Below are 27,204 nucleotides of genomic sequence, written 5' to 3' on the forward strand. Positions count from 1 at the left end.
TTTGTTGTAACGCTGTCAACGGGAATGATAGCAATTCTATTTGTCTTATGCGAAAGACGCTGTTACGGAGTCTGAACGCTAGTTTGCGCGGAAGGGATTGTTTGTCCATTCTGAAGTTATTTTCCCCAGACATTATACGGCATATCGAATGCTGAAACCCCTGTCGCCGTGTGATATGTTAAGAGGAAAACAGAAAAGTAGCCCCCCCCCTCTTATTTCTGCGTACAGTGTGCGGAATCCGGTGGTGGTATCAAGAAAGAAAAAAAAAACTTGATACGAGTGCTGGTAATTATGAGCTACTCATCCAACACTAATAGCACACCACAGAGATTACAATTTGTCTCTTTATCTGAAATGACAGACTGCCACGCACACTGCCCGTCCACATCTACCTTGCGGTCTCATATCATCGGGCACTTGAACCAAACATATATTTCTATCGCGGCGCGGGGAGAATAGCATCCTCCGTTTGGCGCAGAGGAGGTGTGTCCCCTTCTATCTCCAAGAGAGAGGGAGAGAGTGAAAGAGACAGAGAGAGAGAGAGAGAGGGTACCTCTCTTTTGTTCACTCCCCTCTCTAACTGGTAGTGTTTGACTTCCCCGAGCCAGGAGTGGGTAATTCTGAAGCCCTGTGTGAGGTTGTTAGATCACTGAGGCCCAAGACAGCACCATTCTTTGCAGACCCTTGACAGCAAATATGTGGTAATGATATTGTCTCCTGCTGGGTAATAACACACAATTCAGACTGCCACATACTGCAGTCGCCGGGGAAAAAATGGAGGGGAGAGAAAAAAAGAATTACACTGAAGTACTGGAGGAAAATGACAGGAGAAATGTCTTCAACCTGAAGTGCTACATTGAAGAAAAGAGAAAAAAAATGCACTCCTGTAGGACACTGCAGCGGCAACAACTGCTACCTCTGAGTGATGTGGCACAGGTCGCGGCGGCGGCCGCTGATGCCTGTGATCGGAACGGGGCGGTTTCCTCATGCAGATTGCTCGAGGAGTTTTCTAAGGGAAGCGATTCCTTTCAGCGGCCGTGATGTTTTCACTTTCTCTTTTAAAGCGGCCGAACGTTAAATACTTAACAAAGGAAACCGTGGCTTCAAACGGCTAAAGTGCGCGTCTAGTTAGTGTTGTGTATAAACAGCATTTTCCCACCGTGGAGACCTTCCATTGTTAACCAGACCACACTAGCAGCTTCAACCTTGACCTTTGTGTCGCGCCACTTGGTACTCGGCTTGTAACTGTCAACACTATCCATCACTGGCCAATCTAAGCTTGGGACGGGGGCCCGTCCCCCTGCTGTACTGTGAAATTGTGGCATGTGATCCTTAATGCGCGTGAAGTAGACAAGGCCTTGACACAATGCATCAGGCTTCGCGGGGGTAGGGGTGGGGGTGGGGGTGGGGGGGCTCCTCTGGGCTAGTCTATTAGCCTCCTGCTGTGGCCCTGGCTGCCTGGACTTACTCCTAGGGATAAGTTGGAATAATAGTGTTATGTCTGCATGCCTCCAAGGCACCAGCCTCAGCCCTGCTCATAGCCAGGGCCGGCTGTCAATCAGAGTTCCAACCAGAGAGAAAGGATATCATGTAGGAAGCATATCTACCAATTTTAATAACCAACACCAGAAAAAGAGTAAAACCTGATTTCCCTTTTTATTCAAAAGACTGTCACTAACAGAGATAGCCGGGGATATTTGGTCTTCCGTCAAACTAGCGCAGCCCTCTCGTTATCTTCCCAAGTCCACTCTGCTAGTGTCCACGATCTCGCACGGGGCGGCGTGAGACAGAGAAAGAGCGAGCGCCACCTCCTCTCCTACTGCCAGAGCTAAAATAAACGAGAGCGGCGCGTAAAAAAGGTAGCCTTGATAGCACGCCGCCGGGTGAGGACGGGAAGCACACTGAAGCGGAGGAATTCATCTTTTCCATCAGCCCCTTCCATTCGCGAGTTGAGCGGAGGGGCTGATGGGTTCAGTCTCAGTCGCTCAGATTTGCATAACACAGACAGATGAACTCGAGTGATTGAAATTGGGCGAGGTAGAGTGGCAAAAAAAAAAGAAAAAAAGGGGAGGGAGGAAAAAAAAGAAAATGAATTTCCAAGAGAATTAGGAAATGATGGAAACGGCAAAGGGTACATTATTTATTTGTCGCGCCGAGATAATTACGGAATTAACCTTCGCCTTCGCATGTGACGCTCCTCTAAACCCTCTTTATCGCGATGAATTTGATGCACTGGACGCTGTTGGGGACACAAAACTTGACTCTTCCCACTAATAAAACTGTGTTACGTGGTGGATCATCTCCCGCTCATAGCTGCGCCTGTGCGTGTTTCACCACCGGCCCAGGCTTAGGCTCTCGATCCGAAACCGCTTGGCCAAGCTCCACCCAGATGCCGCGTTTTGTTTCGGATCTGCGCCGCGAAGCTAACGTCCGCGCGCCTTCCCCGTGACTGGCAGTGACCGCTATAGAGTCGCCACACCGCAGGAGGGGAAAAAGCAATTTCATGGTTCACTCTGTGGTTAATGTGCTGCTGTAATCTTTAGAGAGGCCTGGCTTTTTTCTTCTTTTTTTTTTTTCTTTTTTTGTTTAAGTTTCGCGGGATAAAGGGCTGGGCTATCGCAGGCTCGGGGCCAATTAATCACTTGGCTAAAAGGTGGCGCGGAGCCGTCCACCGGGGAACGGGCCACGATGAAAGCGTGTGTCCTGCGTGTGTTTGGTTGGGCAAATAAAGTCCTTCCAAAGTGTCTTTCATTTCGCCGGTGTATGTGCTGACATCAGCTGGTGTGTATAAGGGAAAGGGCTCGGGTGCGGGGGGCTACTTTGCTAGCGTGTACATTTTGTGTGTGTTTGCGTGCTGTGCTCACACAGTCAGGTAAAGCCTCTCTAATTGCCGCTAGGTGCATTAGCACTCAGCCACCTCTCACTCCCTCCCTCCCGTTCTCTCTCTCTCTCTCTCTCTCCCCCCGTGTCTTTGTTTTTCCTCTCAGTGCCAGTCTGTGGGCCAGAAGACAATCAGACCAGAAGGGTCATTTTCTGCAAGAGCTCACCTCCCTCCTCCAAGCCTCGCCGCTGACAGGCTCACGCTCGGCAGGAGCCCTAAATTAACACTTGACGTCTGCGAGGCGCAGCCCTGATGAGGCCGCAGAGAGAGACAAAATGTCAGAAAACAAACACTCCATCATTTTCGCTTCATTTCCTTCCACCGCCGGAGAAACGCACTCACCTGGAGGGCTGGAGAGGGCCTCGGTGACATTCAGCCCCCCCTATCCGTTGCCGTAGATCAGCCCCGGTGCCTATGGGGGCCGGGGTGAGAGGTTGAGACCAAAATATGAACGGAGGGATGCTGAGCGGCACCTGGTAATTAGGTAACTGTTATCGAGAACTGAATTGCGTGACACCTGTTGGGTTTGGATCAAGGAGCTGCGCTCATTATTTCGGCACATCAAGAAAGATGTGGCGTATTAAAAATGCATTTGATCAGATGAAGCTCAAATGGCGTTCTGTTTTCCACAAATAAATCTGTACTTCCCGTCTTCAGAGGCGTTGCATTCATCTCCGTTCTACCATTACAAAGTAAATCATTTGTTTTCCCGAGCACATCAACAACAACCCTTGTAATTATTCCACACTGGGGATGCGCACAACACTGGAACTCCACGCTGTACAGCAGTATGATACTATTTGAAGCCTACTTCAAACACAGTGCCCCCAGCGAGTTCCGATAGTGCCCGTGTCTATTTTATTATTTGCTTTATCTCTTTGTTGCGTGAGAGTTTATTTGTTTACACGAGAGGGATTGGAGGTTTGGTGATCTGAGCAAATTGCAGCAGAAAGTACTTCAGATAGGAATGGCTGTAATTAGCGTGCTCTTAAATGTGGAACGCTCTCCTCGTGTTTTTGTTTACACGGGGCAGCTGATCTGTGACTCGGTGTGGGGGCGGCCCGCAGGCAGGTTAAAATCACTTGTCGTGCCAGAGATCATCATTATGAGCTTACAATTGGTCAGTGTTGAGGAACAATCAACGCGGCGCCAGGTAGACACTCGACAGCCCGCCTGCGCTGCGAGATCTCGTGTGTCATTTCGGATTTCTGGTCGCGTTTTCCAGAGTGGATAATTTGAAAGCGGGAGCGTGTTTGTGTGTGTGTGTGTGCACATTCGCATGTGGTCACGCTCGCGGTTTTTCCTCCGCTTTTCCAGACTGCCTTTTCCTAATCTCTGCATCTACGCTGGAGCATATGTTCCATGACACTCATTAAGAGTCAATTAAGAATTTGCTGGTGTGCCCAGTTATTCAGCCAGTGATTATATTTCAGTGAAGGATGATATCCAGGTAAATTAAGATTCCCATTTAATTCAGCTCTGCTTGTCGCTGCATCTCCATTTCACATCATGGAACAATTGAGATCTTGTCAAGGATTAAAGTGGGGGGATATTACACCTAATTTAAAATATGCACATCTACGACTGCATGCACACTATCAAGCATCCGCCATGATATTGTGTGTGTTGGGAGACGAGGGGGGGTGGGGAGTGGGAGGGGCAAATAGAGCGAAACAATTAAACGCCTCACCCGCAAACCTCAAAAGGCTGTGAGACACATTTCATTAAACTGGCAGAAAAATTCAGGGCGGAAATGCTGCCTTAAAGAGTTCTTGAGAAAGACGAAGAGAGGCAGACGCACGAAAGGAGCAAAGAGGAGACAGGAAGTTGGGGAACATTGAAAGAGGGGGCGGGGGGCGGAGGTGGTGGGGTGGGGGGTGCATGGCAGTCAGGTGACAGTGTGACAAAGTTGCGCTTGTTTAAAATGGAAATCTTCCCAGACTTCCTCCCTCTTGCCCTTTCCTCCCTCCCTCCACCTCACCCTCTCCCCATTGCGAACGCTAAGCTCCGGCATCTGAAGTGGCAACACTTGAGATGGTGAAAGTGACAACATCTTAACATAAGCTGAGGGGCCTAAAGTGAAAGTCAGCGCGGAGCCCCCAGCCCGACCACGCTTTCCTCCCGCATCTTTCCCTCCCCGGCACTGCCGTCCCTCTTAACCCATCGCCCCTAACGCCTGGGCCGCGCCACGCCGCGGGACTGCTCGGACATCCAGCCCGCTTTGTGCAACCAGGGGGGGCCGCAGGTGGAGAGCAGGGCCGCTGCCGCTCCTCATCCGAAAAACAAAAGGTGAAAAGTTGAAAGAGGAGGATGAGGAGGAGGAGGGGGGGGACTTTCCTCGTCTCCTCTCTTTCTGCGTCTCGCTGACGTCCTTTTGCTTCCGCATCCAGTCACAGGTGTCTCCAAACAGAACTGGAAGCATGTAATCCGCCCAAATCCAGCCTCTTCCGAGGAGTGTAAAACCAGGAATGTTCCGTGGGGGTCACTGGATTAGGCAGAATTCATGGTGGTAGCTTGGCTTGAGAGGAGGAATTAGAGGAGTAGTGGGGAAAAAGAGAGAGGAGACCAAACTGGTTTTGTATTAAAATGAGCTTACCAGGTGGTCTCCCTCCCAAAAGTGGACACAGTGTGTCAAGTAATCTGAAAAGCCCCCGGGTGTTTGTTGCTCATTGGCCAGAGGCCTGGTAAAAAGAGAGAAAGAAGGGGTTGGTGTGTGTGTGTGGAGGGGGGTGTGGGTGTGGGGGGGCTGGCTAGGGAGGTGGCACTGATGTAGCCATTGAGGCCTCAGTGAAATGTCTGTCAGGCTTGGTTTACCACAATCACAGCAGTGATTAGGCCCCTTTTGATGACAGGTTTAGTTTTCTGTCCATTGGCAAGAAAGTGAGAATGGACAAGAGAGGGGTGGGGAGCGGGGCGTCGAGTTGGGCTGTATTGGGAGACTTTGGGGGTGGGCGTTTACGCACTGTTGCAGGAAAATGGGAGGGGTGGCGATGTGAGGGAGGGGGAGCGGGGTGTATATTAATGTCTTGCACCGGGGAGCTCCTACGTAATTTCCCAGCAGGTCGCGGGGTCAGGTTTGTATTTAGTTAGTGGTAATGATCTCGTTAGGGATCTGAATGGACCACCGTCTAAGCCCATTGAGGACAGCGAGTGTGCCTCCCCATCCCCCACCCCTGGCTGCCTTGTGTGGGCTTACACAGCCCGTGAACTGTGATTAATGGACTTCCAGGGCTTAATAACTTGCAAAACAGTATTAAACAAGGGAGGCCCCGGGACAATCGGAGAGGCTACCCAGGCGGAGTAGGAGGTGGCTGTAAACAGTGCCCGGCAACAATTGCAATGCATGGAATTAACTGAGATGGGCCACTCACAATGCTACAGCTGGCTAGTGGCAGGGAGCCAGGCCTGGGAGAAAGCTTCACTGGTGCTTCCAGGTGGCCCAGACCAGGCCAGGCCTTTTCAGTTTTGTAAGTGTTAAAAAATAGAAGGGGAGAAAGGCTACATTTGTGATGGGGAGACAGTGAGAGGAAGCCATTGAGCAGAGACAAGAAAGAGATTAAAGAGCACAGGGAGTGATAAGCAGATAATGGGGGGACACATTCAATGGAACAAGTAATCCTTGACATGCAAGCGCAAATATGAAGCCCTTTGTCTCCTGTGTCTAATTCAGGACAGGACGCGTAAAGTGGCCAAGCAAGAATGGCGATCCACATAAACAAGTACACAGAGGCAGATAAAACACACTCGTCCATCCAAGTGCACACAAACACATGCATTTCATCACCGGCTTCCCACATCTCCCGGCTGGCCTTATATTCGTTTTATTTTCCCACCCTTGTGCCCTCTTGTGTGGAAACAAATGATCCCAGCATGGAGTCATGAGTACTGATGTGTTCAGACCACCCTCCACTCCGCCTCAGAGCTTCTGCTCCTTTCTCCCCGGCATTAGTGTGCATTTTATGCCGGTGTAACGTACGTCAGATTGGTAAATATAAGCAATGGACACCACTTGTGCCGAACAGGAAAGCACCTTTTAATGAACCCGCTCCGGTTCGGCGGGAGAAGGGCCGCGTCGAGCGGATGCGGCACTTCGAGTCAGATAAAATATAATTTCGGATAAACCGTGGCTCGCGATCAGTGGCAGTCACGGGAAAAAAAATCGACGAACGCAATTAAAAAAAGTTGGAAAAACAGTACGTGGAATTAAAGGACCGGCAGAGATAACGGCGTCTGAGACAAACACGTCAGTTCGATTCTGCCGCAGAAAAGGGAGCCTGGCATGGAAAAGCAAAACTACGCGGCGTGTGTCCAATTACAGGCAATTATGAAACAATTTGGAAAGCATTTGATTAAAACGTGAACAGGTATTTTCTCCCATCACGAGGCAAGTGAGATAAATGTTTTTGAGGAACGCAATGTGATGTAAACAATCCACACTGGGATCAAAATATAGCTTTAAGGTCTCTGTCATTACGCACATAATGTAAATGTAAGAAGAGAAACTTGAATATTTGCCTGTGACTTAAAAAAAAAAAAAAAACGAGAAAAGAAGAAGCAGGAAACACAGGAGGCTTTGCTTGTTTCTGCTCTTTGACATTCACTCCAGCTTGTTTGGCTTTCCCAAACAGTGTCTGGTCTCCAAATGAGTGACACCGGGGTCATCTTAATCTGCTTTTCTTGCAGATCCGAGATGAGGTGGACACAAAAAGCTCTCTTGGCCATTCACCCGGGTATAGAAGTCCAATATGTCTCCAAAATATTTGCCCAAACCCTTAACTTAATCAGCAGCTGAGAGGTTATTCAGCGCCACAGTCGGACGCTCCCTCCAGGTTCATGATGTGTGTGTGTGCATGAGATTAAAGAGAAAAAGAAAATGAGAACCGAACCACTCTTATCAGCAATTCTGCTGACATAAAAATGAACTGATCAGGGTTTTAAACATTAATAAGTGCAATTATGTGGAGGCAGCACGTTCGGACCGCGCGCACTTGTTAGGATTTCATTGAAATTTGCATGCAATTGTGACATTTAACATGTGTGTGTGGGAATAAATACTGTTGCATTATCTCTCTATCTTCCTGTCTGTCCTCACAGCTGTCGCCCGTCCTCCCCCCCTCCGTCCTCCCCCACCACCGCTCCATCCCGCTCACCCTCTCTTGCGTCAGGGGTGTGGGTGCAGCGGGTGCAGCGGGGTCCTTGGCCCTGATGAGGCGGAGAAGGGAGCCACTGCTGCGCTAAGCCTCTGGCTCCCTGCTCCCTCCCCACCTCCTCGCGTCATGAATAATGCAACAGAGAAATACATTTATCTTTTAATAGCCCCGGCCCCCCCGGCTGAGACCGTTCAGTCTGGCCCAAACCGCCACAGCACAGGGCTGCTGCGGTTTCTGAATCTGATCACCCCCACCGCACACACACACACACACACACACACACACACACACACACACACACACACACCACCACCACCACCACCACCTCGTGCCACACACCACCACCGCCCGTGATTGTCTCTGCTCCTTTTGAAGTTGGGTGCTTCTTAGTGTCCTAGAGATGGGTAATCAGGCTTGATTTTGGAAGGGTCAGGCCATCTTTTGAAGGGGCGGTCATCCCCCAAGTTCAACCCGAGGAGGACTGCGCTCATGGTCTGTGCAAGAATTACTGTAATTTTATCAGACTTATTCACTGCCCAATTCGGAATTTAACTGAAAAAAAAAAGTAGATGAAGAGCAGTCGTGCTATGAATTTCGTAGCAGGGTTGTGTAAGAAGACTGTATAATAAAAAATAAAAAAAAGCTGCCAGCTGTGGCCTAACTGTAAGGTAGACTCATTATATTTGGTAATGTTGCAGCAACAGAAGGACAACTGTGAACTCAATGTGATCTGTGTGGTTTGGATACTTATATTTTTTTTATAATGCATTAAATATTTCTGTGAATATCTTGAGTTTGGCCAAAATTATAAATCCGTTCACAGAAGCACAAATAGATTCAAACTGACCTTTATCGATAATAAGCACGGTTGATAATAAGCACGCTAAAGTCCCTATCCACCTGCGTTGTTCCATTTCTTTCTTTATTTATTTTTAATAAGACACCGTATGATTTTAAATCAGCCGGGCCCTTAATGCGCCGCGTAGCGGTGCACCGTAATGTGGGAATAACGCCGCCTTTCTCTGTTTAACAAGGATCAGAAGGATTTCGGTTCAGCCTCCTCGTCCTCATTGCTTACACATCTGTATGTGTGGGCTCTGGGGGAAGGCAAGTGTAGCTGGATACCTTAACCCCTCTGTTTGTCTGCGCTGATTTAAGGCTCAAACAGCTCCTCACTGTGACACCTGCAGTCGAGGGAAACACGATAGGGACAGTGGCTTCAATCATTTCACGCTCTATTTGTTCCACTGAGTAGAGTTTGGAGAAGAATTTATTACACAGTAGTTTTTTGCTTCAGTAGTAAGTCTGAAACAGTTGGTATACACACACACACACACATATATATATAGTGTCATTTTTCCTCTACTGAGGGATCTGACTTAAGTTTGTAATATTTTTAAAACTCTTGCAATAAATTTCTTAGAATAAATACTGTCTTTAAAGGTAAATAAAATATATAAATATAAAGAAATATAATGTAAAAATTGTGTTTGTGTATATCAAATGTCAACCAAAATGCAATTTCCAATTATTATTATCCAATAAGATTTATATATATATAAAAAATAATAATAAAAATTATATTTCAATTCTGTTAAAATAATATTAAGAGCATTTTTGCGTGGATTAAAAAAAAAATGATATTCTTTAATTATTTATACATTTTTATATTTTTATTTTGCGTCTCTTTGTCCACCACACATTTAAATATAAATCAATAATACCAAGGTGCATCAAATCAGATCTTTTATGTCACCAACTTCTGATCAAATTATCCCATAACTGAAAACTGCGGGGAACAAAACACACTCGAGAAACACTGAAGCTGACATCACTTTTTCAGCCAACAATAACAAGTTCAAGCACACACTTCTTCCCAACATGCCCCCTCCTCGCCCTCTCCCAGCGCACACACAGTCGCACACAAGCACGCACACACAGCAAAAACTAAACCTCTTTTCTCCATACCCCTACACACACACACAACACACAACACAAGGCACCAACCAAAACCCCTCTTACCCACCACTCCCCTGCACCCAAAGCCTTCTAGCAGCCCGGGGCTTGTGTAGTCATGCGTCAGTTGCCCGGCGCTGGGGATGAGGCCTTGCTAGCCATGGCTGTAGCTGGGTCCTAGCCAGCAACTCCTCAGCTCCCTGCTCTGCTCTATGGAAGGCAGAGAAGCTGAAAGCACCATTTATCATCACTTGTGTGGGCAGCATCACCACGGCAACGCTCAGGCTGGCAAATGCCACTGCTGTGAATACTAATGAGGCTCTTGGCAGGCCTGTGTTGGCGTAAATGGGGCCAGGGTTGTACTCTATGTGCGCGCATGTGTTTGTGTGAGCGGGCGCCCGGGCTCCAGGAGGGCTTCAGTATAGAGGTAAACAGTCCAAAGGAAATCAATTAAGTGTTTCCACAGTGTTTGGCAAGGGCTCTAATCTTCAGCACCACATTTTAAAATAAGGGCGAAATCTGCCTTTAATACCTCCTCTGCTTCCTGCATGACAATAAACAAGCGGGCAACAATAAACAGCCGAGCACAGCCGAGCTTGACTAAGTCCTCCAGTCTCTACTTTGAGGAAAGACAAGTGAAGTCATTATTCCGGAGTTCTTTAGCTTCCTTCCCCATGCAGCATGTCTGTCCCTACGACTGAACATCGCGTCGCAAAAACTAAATAACAGTAATTATTCCCTCTGTGCTTCATATTCCGTGCGCGCCGTGTTTATTGGCAAAGCAATCTCCGATGATTTAATGTTTTGCCGTGCCTCCCCTTCCTGGGTGGTGAGCTAATGTAATAGAGCCCTTTTCCGCTATCGACACTGGCTTTTAGCTTCAGCGGGGCCTTCACATCATCACCTGTCAGGGACGCTCCCTCACTCTGTTGCACCGTGGCTCTCGCGCCAGAGCGATGCTGTGAATAAATTGGGCTGGAGCATGCCTGCTTGGCTCTTTATTGATTCAGGCACTTTGATTGAGCAGGGATCTAATCAATTCTTCAGTGGTCGTGAGACGCCAGAGCAAAAATTATTCTTAGGCAAACCCTTCAAACGACTTGTCATTAATTTGCCTCTTTACTGGCACTTGTTTGCAGGGAACGAGACGCGTTTTGGGCTTTCTCTGTCTATTAGCAGGGTTGTGCTCCTGGGATTTTCATGGGCTGCTAATCTTAGGGGTGGGGGCGGTGGGGGTGGCGGGGAGAATGTGTGCGTTTGTGTTTTGTGCACAAATCTGTTTACGCATATGTGGGCTCGGGGTGATTGGGCGCACTATGCTTGCTCATCCTCACAGAGTGAGTTATTAGTGCTAATTGGGAAGGACAGTTCAAACAAGCACAGAGGAGTGGTTGTCACACAAGCGTGACATGAGTGTAGAGAGGCAGGCAGTGCCGGGTGCTCTTCCCGGCTTCAGCCCTCCCTTGTCGCCCAGGCCCGGCCCTTCCCCGCGTTTCCTCCACCGCGCCCCCTCCTCCCCCTCCTTGTCCTCCCTGGCCCCCGGCCTGGCCATGCAGAGTGGCCACAGAGTGGGCTCTTTGTCCGGACACAGCCATTAGCAGTCAGCGGACTTCAGAAATGTGAGCGGGACAAGGCAGTGGACAGAGGCGCAGACAGAAACACGGCTGTCTGAGACACTTAGGAAGTCAACAGCTGACGGAAGGGCCAACACAAAGGAGGTGCTGCTGAAGCACGGCGAGCGTGATCGGCATAGAATATAGACCTCCCTCTCCTCGCCTGTGCACTTCACGGTGAGCGGCGCGCAGGGACGCGAGCGCAAACGCGCATTTTCGCCAGTAAACATGCGGAATTATATGCTTCCGAGGGGGCGCGCGCGCACACACGCACGAGCACGCAAGACAGCACACAGATGTGGACATCAGTGCCTCCATTAGCTGGTGCCGAAGATGCACTGACACCACAATATGACAGGGAAGGCATCCTCCCTGCCCTGAACCCTCTAGTTAATGATGAATCAACTGTTGGTGCAGCGACACTGAGACCTCTTCCCAGAAAAATGCTCCGTACAGTTTTTTTTTTTCCCTAAAAGATGCTAATTCCAATGATTATTTAGTACCATAATAGCTGCAATTATATTCTGCACAAACTGATATAAGGTATAAGCACCAATTAGTAACTGGTCATTATCTTAAGCATTTGGTTCAGAGAGAGTGAAGTAATAGGCAACCATTCAGTAACCCTTGCTCAGAAAAATGACTGCATAGAGCCTCGGTAATTAGTGGAGCTTGTTTGCCTTTAGTCTTGAAAGTGGGTTGTATATTCGCTAACCTGCATTACGGCTTATTGCTTGCAGTCACATTTTGCTATTATGGAGACAGCCTTGCTATTAATGGGCGGCGTGAGGACCGTGCCACATTTTTAATTATTCTCTCTTTGGTTTCGACAAGTGGGCACTTTCAATAAAAAAAAATAAAAAAAAGTAACAGTTTTCTTTTTTAAAAAAAAAAAAAAAAAAAAGCTGAATTGAAATGAACACATGAAGCAGTGAAACCAAACGCTGATGACAACTCAGAGTTCCAGATAAGCCAGATTTCCGTACGATGTAGCTAGAAAGAAGAGGATTTTAGAACAATGGTGAATTCGGGAAAACATATCTATATGTACGTATAAATATATATATATATATATATATATATATATATATATATATATATATATATATATATATATAAAAGTGTGTTCAAATTGCATATAATGGCGGTGGCCTGGGCTCTGTGCTTGCTTGCGTGTACGTGTGTGTGTGTGTGTGTGTGTGTTCGCTTTCTCAAAGCCACGGCAGCGAGGATCACAAGAGCAGTATCAAAGCACTTGGCCACCATGCGAAATGTCTTCTCGCAGCAGGAGGTTGTGGGATTGTTGTCGGCATCCTAACTCCCTTTGAATGTCAGCCTCACTAACAGGGCAGTTGGCCTACATGGCACTGCTGACAGCACAGCTTCACTTTCAACTTGTATTCTTTAATTCCCTCCCCCTGACCCCCCCTCCCCCTCCCCCTTTTCTCTCTCTCTCTTGCCCAGCACAGCGCCCCTCAGTGGCAAGAGAAGATTCTGTGAACTATTCACGCGTTCGCACCCACATGCAAGCGCACATGTGTCGGGCGTGAACGTCGGGGTCAGGGTGTGTTATTGTCATCGCGTATGCTGCCGTATTTTTTTTTTTTAACATTTTTTTTTGTTCGCCGTGACACATGCAGGACTTGTGGAACATGCTGCAGAGTATCGGGACAACTGAGCACAACAGCTTTGCACATAAATCAAGCGCACCCCAACACACTGGGCCCGCCTAATAGATGTTTAACTAAACCCCCTCATTTGAAACAGTTTGACCCCGCTTCGCTAAAACACAATGAGGAGAACTCCCCGAGGATTAGGCCCTGACCTCGCGGCGAATGGAGGGAATGGCCTGCGCTGGTTATAAAGGAGCCTGCCATTGTGCTGTCCAGGCATGGGGGAGGACAGTGTGAGGGAGATACATGCCAGTGGGTGGAGATAGCCTTGTTGTAACGACATCTTGATGGAGCATCTTTCCCACCCACCGGAGCAGCACCAGCTCTGTATGTATTTTAATGAGGCTTTGTGTCTGCCCACATATAGCCCCTCCACTGACAGGGAACGTGTTAGCAACATGCTCTGCCTTTGTCACGGCACCCAATCATATAATCGACTGGTCGCCTAGATTTATTCTCTTGACTCTGTGTGTGTCCATATGCGCTGGGATGTAAATAGCACAAGTGACCTTTTACAGACACCGCATAGCCGGCATGGGCCGTAAAGCTGCTGTGGTGAACTACAAAACCCCGCGGAGGTTTTGCGAGAGCCTTAACGGCCTCCCTTTATCGGGTAGCGCGCTGAACCGTAAATAAAATAAAGTAAAAAAAAAAAATTTTTTTAAAAAACCTCCAAACTTTAACAAATCCATAATTTAAAAGGGTCACCGCGATTATAGAGGTACTTCGCAAAATGCTTGTCCTGAAGATGAATTTGCCTTTCATGCTGTAAGATCAAAAAATAATAATTTTTACTTTTGAAGCACTGTCTTTTCATACCAAAGTGCCTCCATTGAGAACGCGGTGAATACGCGGTAATTTTATTTTCTTAAGCGGGGATATGGCATGGCTAGAGAACCCAATTGTGCGCCGGGATGCAATTCAGATTTTTATTTTCTTAGTTACTGACCTTGATCGGGGGAACTGCAGGGTCACAGCCTCTCCAGTCTCTATTGTGGGCTCGAATAGAATGTTAATGAATTGGTGCACTGAATATTAAAATGCAGACCCGCTTTCAGCACCCAGTCAGACTGCTGTGGCATGTTGAGTGCTTTGGCGGCTAGACATGCATGAGTCTGCCTCGCTCGGAGTCTGCCGCCGACTGGAGAAAAGGTGGGCGGGAGCGCCGGAGCCGCTCCATCCATTTGTGGCGGGGTGAGTCTTTTCTTTCCCCCTCGAAGAATACGACCAGGTCTAACCGATCAGGGGAGGGAGGGGACGGGATGAGTGAGGAAACGGGGTTGGGCCCGGGTGAAGGTAAATGTGTGATTTGTAGGTATGGGTGGTGGGTGTGTCGCCCGGCCCACAATTGGGTGCTGTGTGATCCTGAAGGATTTCTCTGGGAGAGCACAATGGCTGATTTAGGGTGCGCATGGTTCCTTCTCGCCGGCCCCCGGAAGTGCTTCATTTTGTTTTCGGAGGACAGCTGCACGGCACTGTTTGTCTTCCCTTGCCTTCTGATTGGCCTGGCATCCTTGGGAAGGGCACGAGCGCTGATTGTTTCAAACAGAACCTGGCATGCTATCAGCTGGGAGGATTGCTTATTGGGTGGAGGTGGGTTGGGGGTTGGGGGGGGGGGGGGGGGGGGGGGCAAAATCAACAAAGAGATCCAGGAGCCAAAAGCGTCCACAGACAGTATTCCAAAAGAAACGGGCGCCTATACAGCAGCTCCAAGCCACCATGAAATATTACAAATAGCGACAGAATACTCATCTCTCTAGTGCCACCTCAATCAATGGCTTTTGTAGTCAAGTATTAACCCCCGCTGAGCCGGAGAGGGCTGCATAACATCAGCAGCCATCGGAGGACAGAGCACACGTAGAGAAGTATGAATATTAATTATTACATAAGCAGAGAGGGAGTCGGTCAGAGATGATGGGGGCTGCGTGACTGCGGTCACAACAAGCCCACTGGGTTCTCAACGCACGCTTTTAAGTGTATGCAAATTCTAAACGCGAAAACACACTGCGGCTGAACAGAAATAGCGATGGGTATTTTATAACACTTTTTAATACGTTCACTGGAAAATTCTGAGAATGCAATGTTGGGAACATTAAAAAAAAAAGAAAAATCACAAATAACCTGACACTGAGTGATGATTTAGAAAAAAAAATTATCCAATTACCAGCTTGTAATGCACCACCAACTATATTTATTTACCAATTAAGCGAAGCAGCATATTTAACGCCACCCAGCTGACAAGTTGAGCTGAGCTTCACCTTGCATTTGGCATCGGAATGGAAAAAAAGGGGGTTATCCTTTTTTGAGTTTGCCTGAATAGAACAGATCCCAGAATTCATTTAGCCATGCCTATTTCTCTTTCACGGCCCTGCACCGAGTCCCTCTGTGCAAGGATGAGTGAGCTGTGGCCTCGCGCTAGCCTCCATCTCCCTGAAAGAGGAGAGGGAGAAAAGGCAGCTAGTAAACAAAAACGCATCTTGGAGTTGCTTTTCCTTGCCTCTCCATCCTACTCATTTTGAAGCAGCTGTGCAAAGAATGTCAAAAATTCAGAGTGTCCTCTTTTCATATACCTTTCTGTCAAGTATTTCTTTTTTCCCTCAGGTTCAGATGGAAACCAATGTCTGATGACACATCTGAGGTACTCTAAAACGACCCGGAGAGAAAGGCAGAGCAATAGAAGTGTAAAAAAAAAAAAAGAAGAAGAAGAAGAAGAAGGACGAGATGGGTGTGTATGTCTGCGAGCTTCCCTCTTGTGTGCTCGCCGGGCGTCCGCGTGCGTGCGCGCGCGCACTTGTGTTTGCAGACGACACACCATCTGAAGATGGTGCAGATGTCCACGCCGTGGCTGGCCTTGCACGCTGTTCGGCATGCCTCAAAAAGGAGGGATTTTCCTTCTTTGTTTCAAATTTCACAGGCGCTCCAAATGGGCACAGACATGCCTCCAAAATAAATAAATAAGTGGATGTATCAGTGGCCAACATCTGCAGATTATGATTAGCATTTGGAAATTGCGTCCTTGAATGAGATTTGGATGTCGACTGTCAGTCTTCCTTTATGAGTGCGACTCCTATTCTGGGGAACTAGAGGGTACTGCTTTGTCCTTAAATTGGCTACAATTTGGAGGGAGAAAGAAATCCTCTTCTCTCTCTTCCCCTCTGCCCGTTATGATGTGCCGTCTGAACAAGAAAGAGACACTATTAATTGTGTTGAATATGAATAGCTGCATTTGGTTAAACAGTTTCAAAGGAAATTGGCCCAAAGGAACTTCTTTCCCTCTTCTTCCCCCTACTGCCTGTCCCTGCTTTTTCTTCTCCCTTTATCAAGATTTTTTTTTTTTTCCCTCTCCCTTCCCTCTCTAATTTTACACTGAGCGCGCTGGCTGCTTTAGCGCGGCTGCATTATCTTATGTATTCAGCTTTCAGCTCCTCTCCCTCTCCCGATGAGGCGAGGCTTAATTGGGCTCCGGCTTTAAAGTCTGTAGAGCTCTCCACTTGCTCATAGAAACACATTCAGGGGCTGCTCATTCACTTCGAGTATGTGTTAGATGTACAAATATTATTTACTTTTATACTCCAAATCAAAAGGCACACACTTCCTGCCTCTCTACACACAGTCCGTGTGGGAGAATTCACAGTTCAATTCACTTCAGGGTTGTTGTTTTTTTTTGTGTGTTTTTTTTTTTTACCCCCCCACCCCGCCTCTCGCCTCGCCACCACTTCTTCGTCGACCGCCGTTACGTGAATGTGCTGCTGTTTCACAACCACCAGTGTAGTATTACTTAAAAGGGCTGTTTCATTACATTGTAATGGCGCTGTTGATAAGAACAACCCTTTTAAAGGTCAATAATTATTACGCTGCCTCGCGGTGGCGCGGAAAACAGAGACGCTGGCACATTTGAATTTTTAATAATGAAAACCATTTTTCAGATGAAAACTATTAATTGCACTCGCTGCAGTGTGAAAACTAGTCACTTGAAGCCACCCATATTTCGGACTAATATTTTATTTAAAATTTCTAACAGCGAATGAATCTTTAAAATCATTTAAAATAATAATAATAATAATAATAATAATTGGGGAAGCCAGTAAACAGCAGAGCATATTCCTGAAATGTTCCTGAATTATTATTTCTTGTTTCTCAGTGTGTGTGTGTGTGTGTTTTTGTGGGTGTGTGTGCGCGCGGGAGGGAAAGAAAATTAAGCATGCACGGGCACGCACGCGAAAATAAAAATAGACACAGATGGCAGAAGTGGAAAATTAAGGTTTCACCTCTTGGAGATCAGGCAAAAGAGAATGGCTTTGTACGGAACACTCCTGCATTCCTCGCAACTAAACAACCTGAGCAATTAGCTGCACCATTAGAGCCTGGAGAAGCTGTTAAGAGAAAGATGCTGGAAAGAGGAGGCGGAGGAGGAGGAGGAGGAGGAGGAGGCGGAGGAGGAGAGAGGGAGAGAGAGAGAGAGAGAGAGTCAGACACAGGGAAACTTGGCGGCTCTTGTTCTACACCGAGCCACGGTGCTGTTTTGTGGAGTGTCGAGAAACGCGAGGCCATTTCAGGCGGGAGCTGATGAACTGCAGATGAACAATTTCGCACTTCCTTCAGACCTGAGCTCACGAGCAAAACTCCTCCTCATTAGTTTTTGTCACTTGCTCGGGTGCCAGGCACAGGAATAAATGAGACCGCTATCAGCTGCTGCCTTGATAAGCTGCCTTATCTCATTAGGTTCCACATCAAAGTTAATCAGAGATGGGAATAGTAATTGGCCGACTAGACAATGCCACAGATCATGGAGCTTTTGTAGTGTATGTCATCTCCAAAACATCAGCAGGCTGGGGCTGGAAGATAGGGTGCATCTGCTGGAGAGAGAAGGGGAGAGGAGTGTGTGTGCGTGCAGGAGGGTGTGTGGGGGGGTGGGGGAGGTGGGGTGAGGTCTGGGAGTGAGTGTGCATGATGAGGAGCAGGGGGCGAGAGAGGCAGAGAGAGAAAGAGAGGGAAGGAGAGAGAGGGGATGAGAGGGGAAAGGAGTAATGGCAGAGGCATAACAAGCAAGCTGCTCAGAATTAATGAGCTTACTCAATAAGAAAAGAATAACCAATCAGTGTGTGTTGGGCAAATATAATTTGGGAATAATTGCTTGATTGCTTTTCTATAGTAGGCTGATTTGACCACACACAAGAACTGAGAATTAAGATGTCAAGACAAGAATTAATTTGGCAAGCGAGGGCACACAAATGTTCCTCTCGCTCCCCACTCAGGCGGCTTGGAAGGCAGCAGAGCCGTGAGTTGGAGCGCACTAATGATGAAAACACAGTGGTAGATTGCGTATTCATTTCCCTGTCTCTGTTTTACATAAAGAGAGCCACGGCTAATGCCACAGATGTTGGGATATCATACAAAAAAAAAAAAAAAAAACCTGTGCGTATGCTAACACATTTAATTGGCATTTTTGCATATTCCACTCCATTGTTGATAGCTAGTTGTGACTGATTGTTCAGTTTGTGTCCTCATTGATTTCAGTGCGTTCTTTTTTTTTTCTTCTTCTTTTTTTTTTTTTTTTTTGATGGGTAACTGTCTGGGGATAGTAATTGGTGCGTTTTGACGCTTCCCATCCCCAAACAGTGCTTATTTCTGAAGTCTTCTCTCCTCTCTCAATTGCCAATTCGTGAAGGCTTAGAGTGTGTCTTTCATTACTCTCTACCTGCTTTGCGAAATCAGTCTCGACCTCACTCGCACACACTTGCATGGCAGAGGCAATGAGGAAATGTTTTTGTCCTCTAACAAAGTGCCGGTGGTCAGAGTAACACATTAGAGAGTAACCGGCAGGACTACAGTTAGGGAGAAGAGCAAAACAACACCCACCCTAGGACCCTAATGGCCAGCTGCACCCTGCTAATGATAACACACGTTAGCGCGCACACACATGTGTGCACATGTAACCCCCGAAGCTCCATTTCCATTACAGGGCAGTGTATAGGGTCTCCCGATGTACACATGGCAGGAGTTTATTAATAGTAATCATGGGGCATGATGCAGGATAGAATACAACATTAGTGCTACATTTGGAATGGATTCAGCCAGCCCCCCATTCAATTTAGATTTGAATAAGACACGCATCCCAACCTGACCACATGCATATGAATCGCCACATATATTTGCTCCCACATGTGTCTGGTACTTAGTTCCAATTAGGCTGAAAACAGTGCTGCTGTGACGGAGGCTGCTCACGCCGCCTCAGTTATCACTTCTCTGCAGGTTCCGCGGCTCAGGCTATTCATTTTCAAATGTGTGTGTGTGTGTGTGGCAACGTGTCGGGGTGTATATGTCCGTGTGCTTGTGTGCATTGACATTATTTGAGCAGTAAGGTAAGTAAAGGGAATAAATAAGCAGGCAGAGGTCCTGTCATGATGATGTTATTGCCGCCCCGGGTTTGCCTGCGGCATTATGAGGACAGGCACGCTGCCATATCCCTCACATGTGCGCACACAAACACACACACACACACGCCTGCATGCTGGGGATCTAGGGCAAACGCTCTAGGTAAATTTGCTTTGATCCGCATTGCACCTAATTGAGTCACAGGCAATGTCTCTATTCCCACATCAAGGAATTTGAAAATGTTAGATTATTTCGCTGGGGGATTAAACCTAATTTTCGCGTGTTACGCATTAACCTATTAGGCTGGTTCATCTGCATTGCTAATGCCCTGGTGCAGACAGCTGTCACTGCCCTAGAAAAAAAAAAAAAAAGCATGATCATGAAATCCTTGAATGAGTGATCCCTGCACCGATTAGTGGCAGTGAACTTCGCTGAGCCCAAGTGATAAGGCTGCAAAATTCCCAAGTTGCCAATAGCTCCGAAAATTATCAGACTGTAGGCAAAGGAGAAATTGTGCCTTCCGGCTCAGGGGCTTCAATCCAGGGTTTGCCCAGATTGACATTATTTAAAGCTATGGAAATGGGCTCTGGCTATCTGGAGGATTGCTAAAATAAGAAATTTCCCAGCAACATTTATGAATACGCTGACAGGAGAGGATAGGGGCAAAGCATATATATTTATATAAATACATATGCTGTGCACATTCTCGAAAAAGCAATTTTAGGGTAATTTCATGATTTTATGATCTAATCTAGGTAAATAAATAAACAGATATGTGTGGAGGGAAAACCCATACGGCTGTAATATTCTTAAAGGACCTCGGCAATCTTTACTGAGAAGCTACTTTAACAGGAATCACTGTGTACTCTGTGTGTGGACCAAGTGCATTGTTTCTTAACCTGATGCAGCAGAAATGGAAACAATGGAAACATATTGGCAATGCAACGAGTTCAGCATGGAACACGTGGAAAGCGTATTATATTCGCTGGTCAGTGAAATGATTCAATATTTTTTATTTTTTTTTATATAACTCCACTGCCTCCATAGTGGACAAACACAAACCGCTGCTGGCACATCAGCCCTTTCTAACATGCGCGAGCACGGATCGACAAAAGCAGATGCTTGGTCGAATATGGTGCGTGTGTGCATAAACTTAACACTGGTCTTGTCTTCGAGTGTACATGCGTCTGGGAATGGATGAGCGTGTTATCGTCACCTGTGGAAAATGTGTGCCGAGCGCGGGGTGGAACACTGCCCCTGAGTGCCTATTCAAATGAACACAAACATCAATCGCTGCCCAGCCCCTCATGTTTCCAACCTTGGAGGGTGACACTGACACGCACGTGCTCCACCCAGGATGCATCTGTGCTGTTTTAATGACAAGTAGGACATTTAATCCCGCCTCGCTGTTTGCTGGGTTTTTATTTATTTTAATTATCTGTTTTCACTTTTGCTCGAGCGCTATGCAAATTGCGGCGTGTTGAATGCGTGTGTATGTGCGAGTCTCAGGGTTGTGTGAATGCGGCGCTGGACACTTCAGCGCGCCTAATGGATACAACTTCATTGGATATGGTCATTATCATGGGTGTTGAAGAGTGATGTGACCTCACATTATCACAATAGATCCTGTACTATTCTCATCCTCTGTCTAATTATGCATGGGCGCTGGGCACAGTGCACCATTCCCACAATATCCACCTTGCCAAGCCTGAACTGATTTTATTTGTTTTTGTGTGTTTTGTAGAATCACTGGCTTTGTGTGTAATATCAGTTTAAATAGTGTAGTTGATGGAAACAGGTTCCATTATCAAGGGAAATGTCAGACCAAGATTGAAAACCGCATAAAAGCTAGCGTAGCCCTAACTTTAGACTTTGCCTATCGCTAACCCAGCGGCTGCAGCCCGAATGTGGGGAGTTGCGGAGCACAAAGGCTAATCAATGTCAGGGTGGAAGCGGAGAATCCCCTGGCCCACCCTATTTGACTTAACTGCTCCGTTTGTGCTCCTACTGATCCTGTGGTCTTTGTGTACATTGTAATGAGTGCTGACATAATCCTGCGGATTTTCCTGGAGGCCAAACCTTCGCCACCCCCATCAGGCCTGGGGTTTCTCCTCCGATCAGGAGGACTGCCAGAGGGGGGAAAGACAGAACCACAATGCTCCCCGACCCCCATGAGATACTTACATTTAGGGATGGTTTGAAGCTCTCTGTGATTGAGCTAGTAACCCATTTTAATCCTATTAACACTAGCCAACAAAAGCTAAATCTGCTGCAGGACAGGCAAGGCTGGGGCACAGAGGCTGGGCCAAGGATAGAAAATGGGGGCTGGGACTGGAAGGAGAAATGGTGGTGGTATATACAAAAAAAAAAAAAAAAAAAATGTGTAGTAAAGGGAAGGGAATAAAAAAAGATGCTGAATAGAAAAGCCTGCCCTTAAGGGTACTTCTTTTTTAAGGAAAGGAGACGTGAAATCAGGGAACAAAGGACAACAAGAAGAACACACAAAAAATCAAGAACAAAAAGACCCTTTGTGCCAAGTCAGCCTCAAAGAGCCGGACCACCACTAGCTACTGTCAAATATACACAAGGTTAACTCATTCAGCAAACATCCATCTTGGAGCCGGAGGGACGTGTTATTGACAGAACGGGGTAATAAATGTACAGCAAAGTGCAGCACAGGAAGTGAGTTCAGTGTCTTGTGGGTGTCGGTACCTCGGGGTCGGGGGAACAAAAACTGGGGAGCTCTCAATGCACTTTTGTTTTGGGCGCATCATGGGGCACAGGGGCCAAGTATGCTGGTGGTCCTTGCCCTAGCCCCATCATAGAGGGAAGGGTTTTTACACATCCAGTGTGGCAGCTTAAAACCCCCCATTGTACGAAACAAGAGGGGAGTGACAGGGTCCATACAGACGGAGAGTGTTCTTTAGCCAAACAGGGCAGGATATGACTCTTTAAGGGGCAACAGGGTGAATGAACAATAACTCGCGCGAAGAATGAAACCCTGTGTAAGGAACACTGATACTGCGATTCCTCACTAGGTGTCTCCAGTCATCTCTCAGTGCTGTGCTCGGACATATTCCCCCTCTCTTCCATTGCCCCCGCTGTCCCCCGTTGTCATTACAACCACGGAAGGTATTCTTTGACACTGGCCATTAGAGATGGAAGCCTTAACCAGAGATGCGACAGGCCACGAACCAGAACTCCAGGGGGAATAGCGGGCACCTCTGTTCGCGGCTCCAACATCATTATTTAGACACGACAACGCAGAAAACCCCGCTTCTTCTTCTCCTCCTTTCCCTGTGGAGTATCTCCTGTGCGGCCTGGGAAGTGTGCATAATCAGTGAAGTGAGACATGGGATTGGCCGACTGGTTGAGACAGACAGTCAGCCCCTGTGAACCTCTTGTGAGGTCTGCCCTTCACTCTTCCCAGGGCGAGGTCCTTTAAGTATCCTGAGATCCTTCACTGAGACGGGCCAACGCTCGCGGTACCCTCGTATACATTTATGTATGGCTCTGACCTTTGCTATAATGAGTTCACATCATAACCATTGACCTAAAACAAATTCAACAAAATGGTCTCCACTGCTGAGGTGCAACTGAAAAAAAAAAAGAGGAAAGTATGAGAAAGTGAGCAGGAGGGAGAATCAAGCAGTGAGGGACCACATTAGTGAGTCTAACATTGTTCTTGGGTTAGCTGGTGGCTAATTATATAATGGCTCATCTCTGTTCTGTCACGAGGAAATGAACATGCAGGGGACTAAATGTTATGATACACTGAGTGTACACTCATCAGGCATAACATTATGACCACCTTCCTAATATTGTGTTGGTGTCTCTTGAGCGTCCAAAAACGTTGTGACTCATCAGAGGATGGACATGGGTCTTCTGAGGGTGTCCTCAGATCCTTTGGATCAGGCTTGATCCAGTGCATCCCACAGATACGTCACCAGTTTTTAGAGGCCAGGTCAAAAATAGTTTTTCATGTTCTTTGGGTTGTTCCTGAACCGTTTTTGTGTGTGAGCCTGCGAGTAAATCCCCAAGGATGTCCAAAATACAGCCTGTTACAAAACAGGCTGTACAGTTTTTCTCTGCGAAGGTTCTCAGTCATCCAGATCATGGTAGGAATACAGGTGGCAAAACACCTTCAAGTAAGTGTACAAGCTGTTTTGGTTTCCATGGCGCTGAATTTTTATATAACTCAATCAAAGCTTGAAATTATAACACACATAGTTAAAGGAGTGGTAGATGGGCAGGTGAATATAAAAGTAACATTAAAACCACTGTCAGGAGACGTAAATACCATTGACCCTCTTGGGAAAATTCAGCGTTACGCTGGAAAACTATTCAACTGGCATTATGTGGATGTTACTTAGACATGTACCACCCACCTATACCAGACCAGACACAGCAATGACTCTCCTTGATGACAGCAGCCATCCCCTACAGGATAAGGAACAACTCTGAAAATATGAAGCACACAGAGGCCACTCCCCTCCCCTCAACCCATAGGACCCAAAGCCAGACACCACAGGACACCGTCAGAAGGCCCATGTCCACTCTCACAACTGTTATGGTGGCACAAGAGACCCTTACGCAACATTAGGAACGCAGTTTTAATTATGTGGCCGATCGGTGTATCTGCTGTATACAGTAAATACAGTCATAGCTCGAAAACCTAGAATCATTTACATACATATGCGCTCCATTATTCTGTTGCTGATTTGAATAAATACATTTCTTTACCACGAAACGCTCAAATAGGATCAACTTCACAAGAAAGAAAATGCACCACAGAAAAAATATTACCATTAAAGCACACACAATTAAAATGGACTTACTGCAAGAAATCTAATATCTGTAGTACGTCTAACATAAACTGTACCACGTCCGTGTGGGGGAGAGACAGAGAGGGAGAGAATAGATTCTGCAGGGCAGTATGAATGAAGGCCTCTGAGAGAATACCTTGACAATCTAGCGTGTGTCCTGTTCACAATAGGAGAGGTCTCCCTACCAGTTAAGATTGCAAATTCAACCATTGGGAAGTGGTCTCGGAGGAATTGCATGGCTATATTAGATATGGCCTCCTGGCTACAGGTGTATGATAAGCACTTATCTGTTTGCACCAACGGAGCAGATTCATCCAGAGCCTTCCATCCCTCCTGCTTGAGCATGTCTTCCATGCGCCGCCTGCACCCTGCAACGACGCGCACAAATACGCCACGAATGTTTACATCCTCCCCTCCGAAATAATATTGCCACACAATGGAAAGAAAGACGGCAAAATAAGTAGCTGCCCACCCTGCTCCTCACCCCGGCTCATCCTTCTCATAATTAGCTCTCTTGTGCCGTTGTTCGCCGCACACAGCCGCCACAAAACAAGTGCTTCACGGGAGGAGGTATTTATCAACATTTCCATTTACCGCGTAGTAAAAGGACATAAGCAGCACATTCTCCTCAGTTCATGGACAAACTCTTTTAATTCAGCGAGGCAGCGAGCAGGTTTTCAGCACGCGCGGCTAGACAAGCATATCACAAATAGTGCCAGGCAGCCAGATAGGGGCTCATAACAAGAGATCATCAGTAATTTTCAAAAGTACTGAGTTCCGCCACGAACGGCGCTCAGCGGGTCAGAAAGTGTACTTGACAGGAAATATGCATACTGAGTGGATCCTACTCCCCTGCTTTTCATTTGCATTGTGTATTGATTTTTTTGGTCCCATTTAATACAATATTATGTGTGGGTCTACGGCGGCTTTTAGGTGTCTCTGGAGTGGACTGGTTCCATTGGAGGCTTAATGATAATTGCAGCTGGTAGAGGCAAGCTCAGGCAGATTTCATTGCAGGGCCATCAGGGCCCTCTCGCCCACCTCTACTTCCATTCCCATACCCCCTCCTTATGTTGCGCACACACAAACATGCACACGCGAAATCACACTAGAAGCGGCGGAGAACGAAGGAATGCATCAAGAGAGAGAGAGAGAAAGAGAGAGAGAGAGAGAGGAAATGATTTTTTAAAGCAATCACCGGCCCCATTTGGCTATTTGTCAGCATATACTACCACGTTGACTGATTATGGTTTGAGGGAGGGGCTTGGGACCATTTAGTCTGCTACTATTTTTCTCCCAATAACCTTTTTCTTGAGCATACATTGCCCGGCGTGCACAGGACCACATTAGCAAGGAACTGTCAGCCGCCGCAATGCAAATCGCCTCTCTCATCCTCCCAAGAGACCCTGATTAATGCTATCATTGTAATACAATTGGTCACAATGCGGCTTCCTTTGAGAAAATAAAGTCAAATATGTAACTCCCTAATAACATGATACTTATCACCGGGTTGGCTTATAAAACTGTTAAACCATGACACCAAAACACACAAATCATATTAAGGTCCCGGTCACGCTCCCTCGGCTCGCTCCTTTCACACGCCCACACTGAGGTTAGAGATTATTAAGCTGTCACAGACAGTGGGAGTGATAAGCGGCTATTTGGTCTAGAAATTAGGCATAATTAAGGAGACATGTTGCCAAATAGGGACGCAGATATCTTCATCTTGTTAAAAAAAAAAGAAAAAAGATATGACAGTCCCCTGTGCCTGGAGTTACCGAGACAAATCGAGCTCGGAGGGGAGGTGGGGTGGGGGGCAACTCTGCTGTTATGGAGCAGATAGTAATGCCTATGTGCTTTAAGTCTTTCAGGTGCTCTGTGTTTCTGTAGCTTAAAGGACCAAAGTTATATATATGTGGAGGAGGCCAGCAGAGTCGATGACGGCCTTCTTATTTTCTTCCCTTTTTTTTTTAAGGGCTTAATGTTCATCCCTTGTTTATATCTACAGCCACCAACAGACATGCACAAACATTAATGAGATTAAGAGGAAGCGCTGTGCAATATTTATTAGGCTCGACAAACACTTCTGGGCTTTAGTGTGCTGGGAACAGGGCTCTCTCCAGGGGCTGCCGTTGGCACAGGCTGCCCAGGCAGGAGAGGCAGATGTCTCGAATTGCCAAGAGGATCTGCCTGCCTGCCTGCCTGCCTGCCTGCCTGCCTGCCTGCCACCCTCAAGATTGCTGCTCCACTTCTCCACGCAACTTTAAAATACACTTGCACACGTGTATGCATGCGTGTGTGTGTGTGCCTGTGCCTGCGCCTCGGTGCAGACCCAATAAAAGCCTTCGTGCTTCATTCCCACAAACACCACCCCTCTGACTTTTTGTTTTCTCTGTGACCGCTCTTATAACTTAAACATGCAAATGTGTGGATTGTTGTGATCATCGATGAGGACCTCTTTGTGTTGTGTGTTAACCTCCATTAGGCAGGATTACAGGGACAGAGGCACACTGGCATTTGGTCAGTGTCACAGTGACAGCACTTGCTGCTGGAATGCCCGACTGTCACAGTCGGCTTTATCACTGGGCTTTCTTTCCTCCGAGTGTGGACTAATAAGCCTAGAAATTACAATTGCCTCCCTGCTGAATCCCTGATAGGCGGAAATAATGATATCAGTGCCCTGCTAATCTTCTTGGCTTGCCGCTTGGCATCAGCCTATTGAGGCACCTG

The 27,204-nt window shown here is 47.1% G+C and overlaps 1 long non-coding RNA gene across 2 annotated transcripts in view; it reads left to right on the forward strand.

The window, feature by feature from the left end:
• LOC125023291 overlaps window positions 1–16,800 on the forward strand; it is a 28,924-nt gene extending 12,124 nt beyond the window's left edge. Inside the window, exon 3 of one of the 2 annotated variants that reach the window (XR_007114571.1) lies at window positions 15,875–16,800. This is a non-coding gene — a long non-coding RNA (uncharacterized LOC125023291). Of the gene's footprint in view, window positions 1–2,987; window positions 3,526–15,874 lie in introns of those variants that run through there. The other variant, XR_007114572.1, reaches the window with a different exon arrangement.
• Window positions 16,801–27,204: the final 10,404 nt, after the last annotated feature.

The sequence above is a fragment of the Mugil cephalus genome, chromosome 17 (assembly GCF_022458985.1).
Source record: "Mugil cephalus isolate CIBA_MC_2020 chromosome 17, CIBA_Mcephalus_1.1, whole genome shotgun sequence".
In the NCBI taxonomy this organism is placed as follows: domain Eukaryota; kingdom Metazoa; phylum Chordata; class Actinopteri; order Mugiliformes; family Mugilidae; genus Mugil; species Mugil cephalus.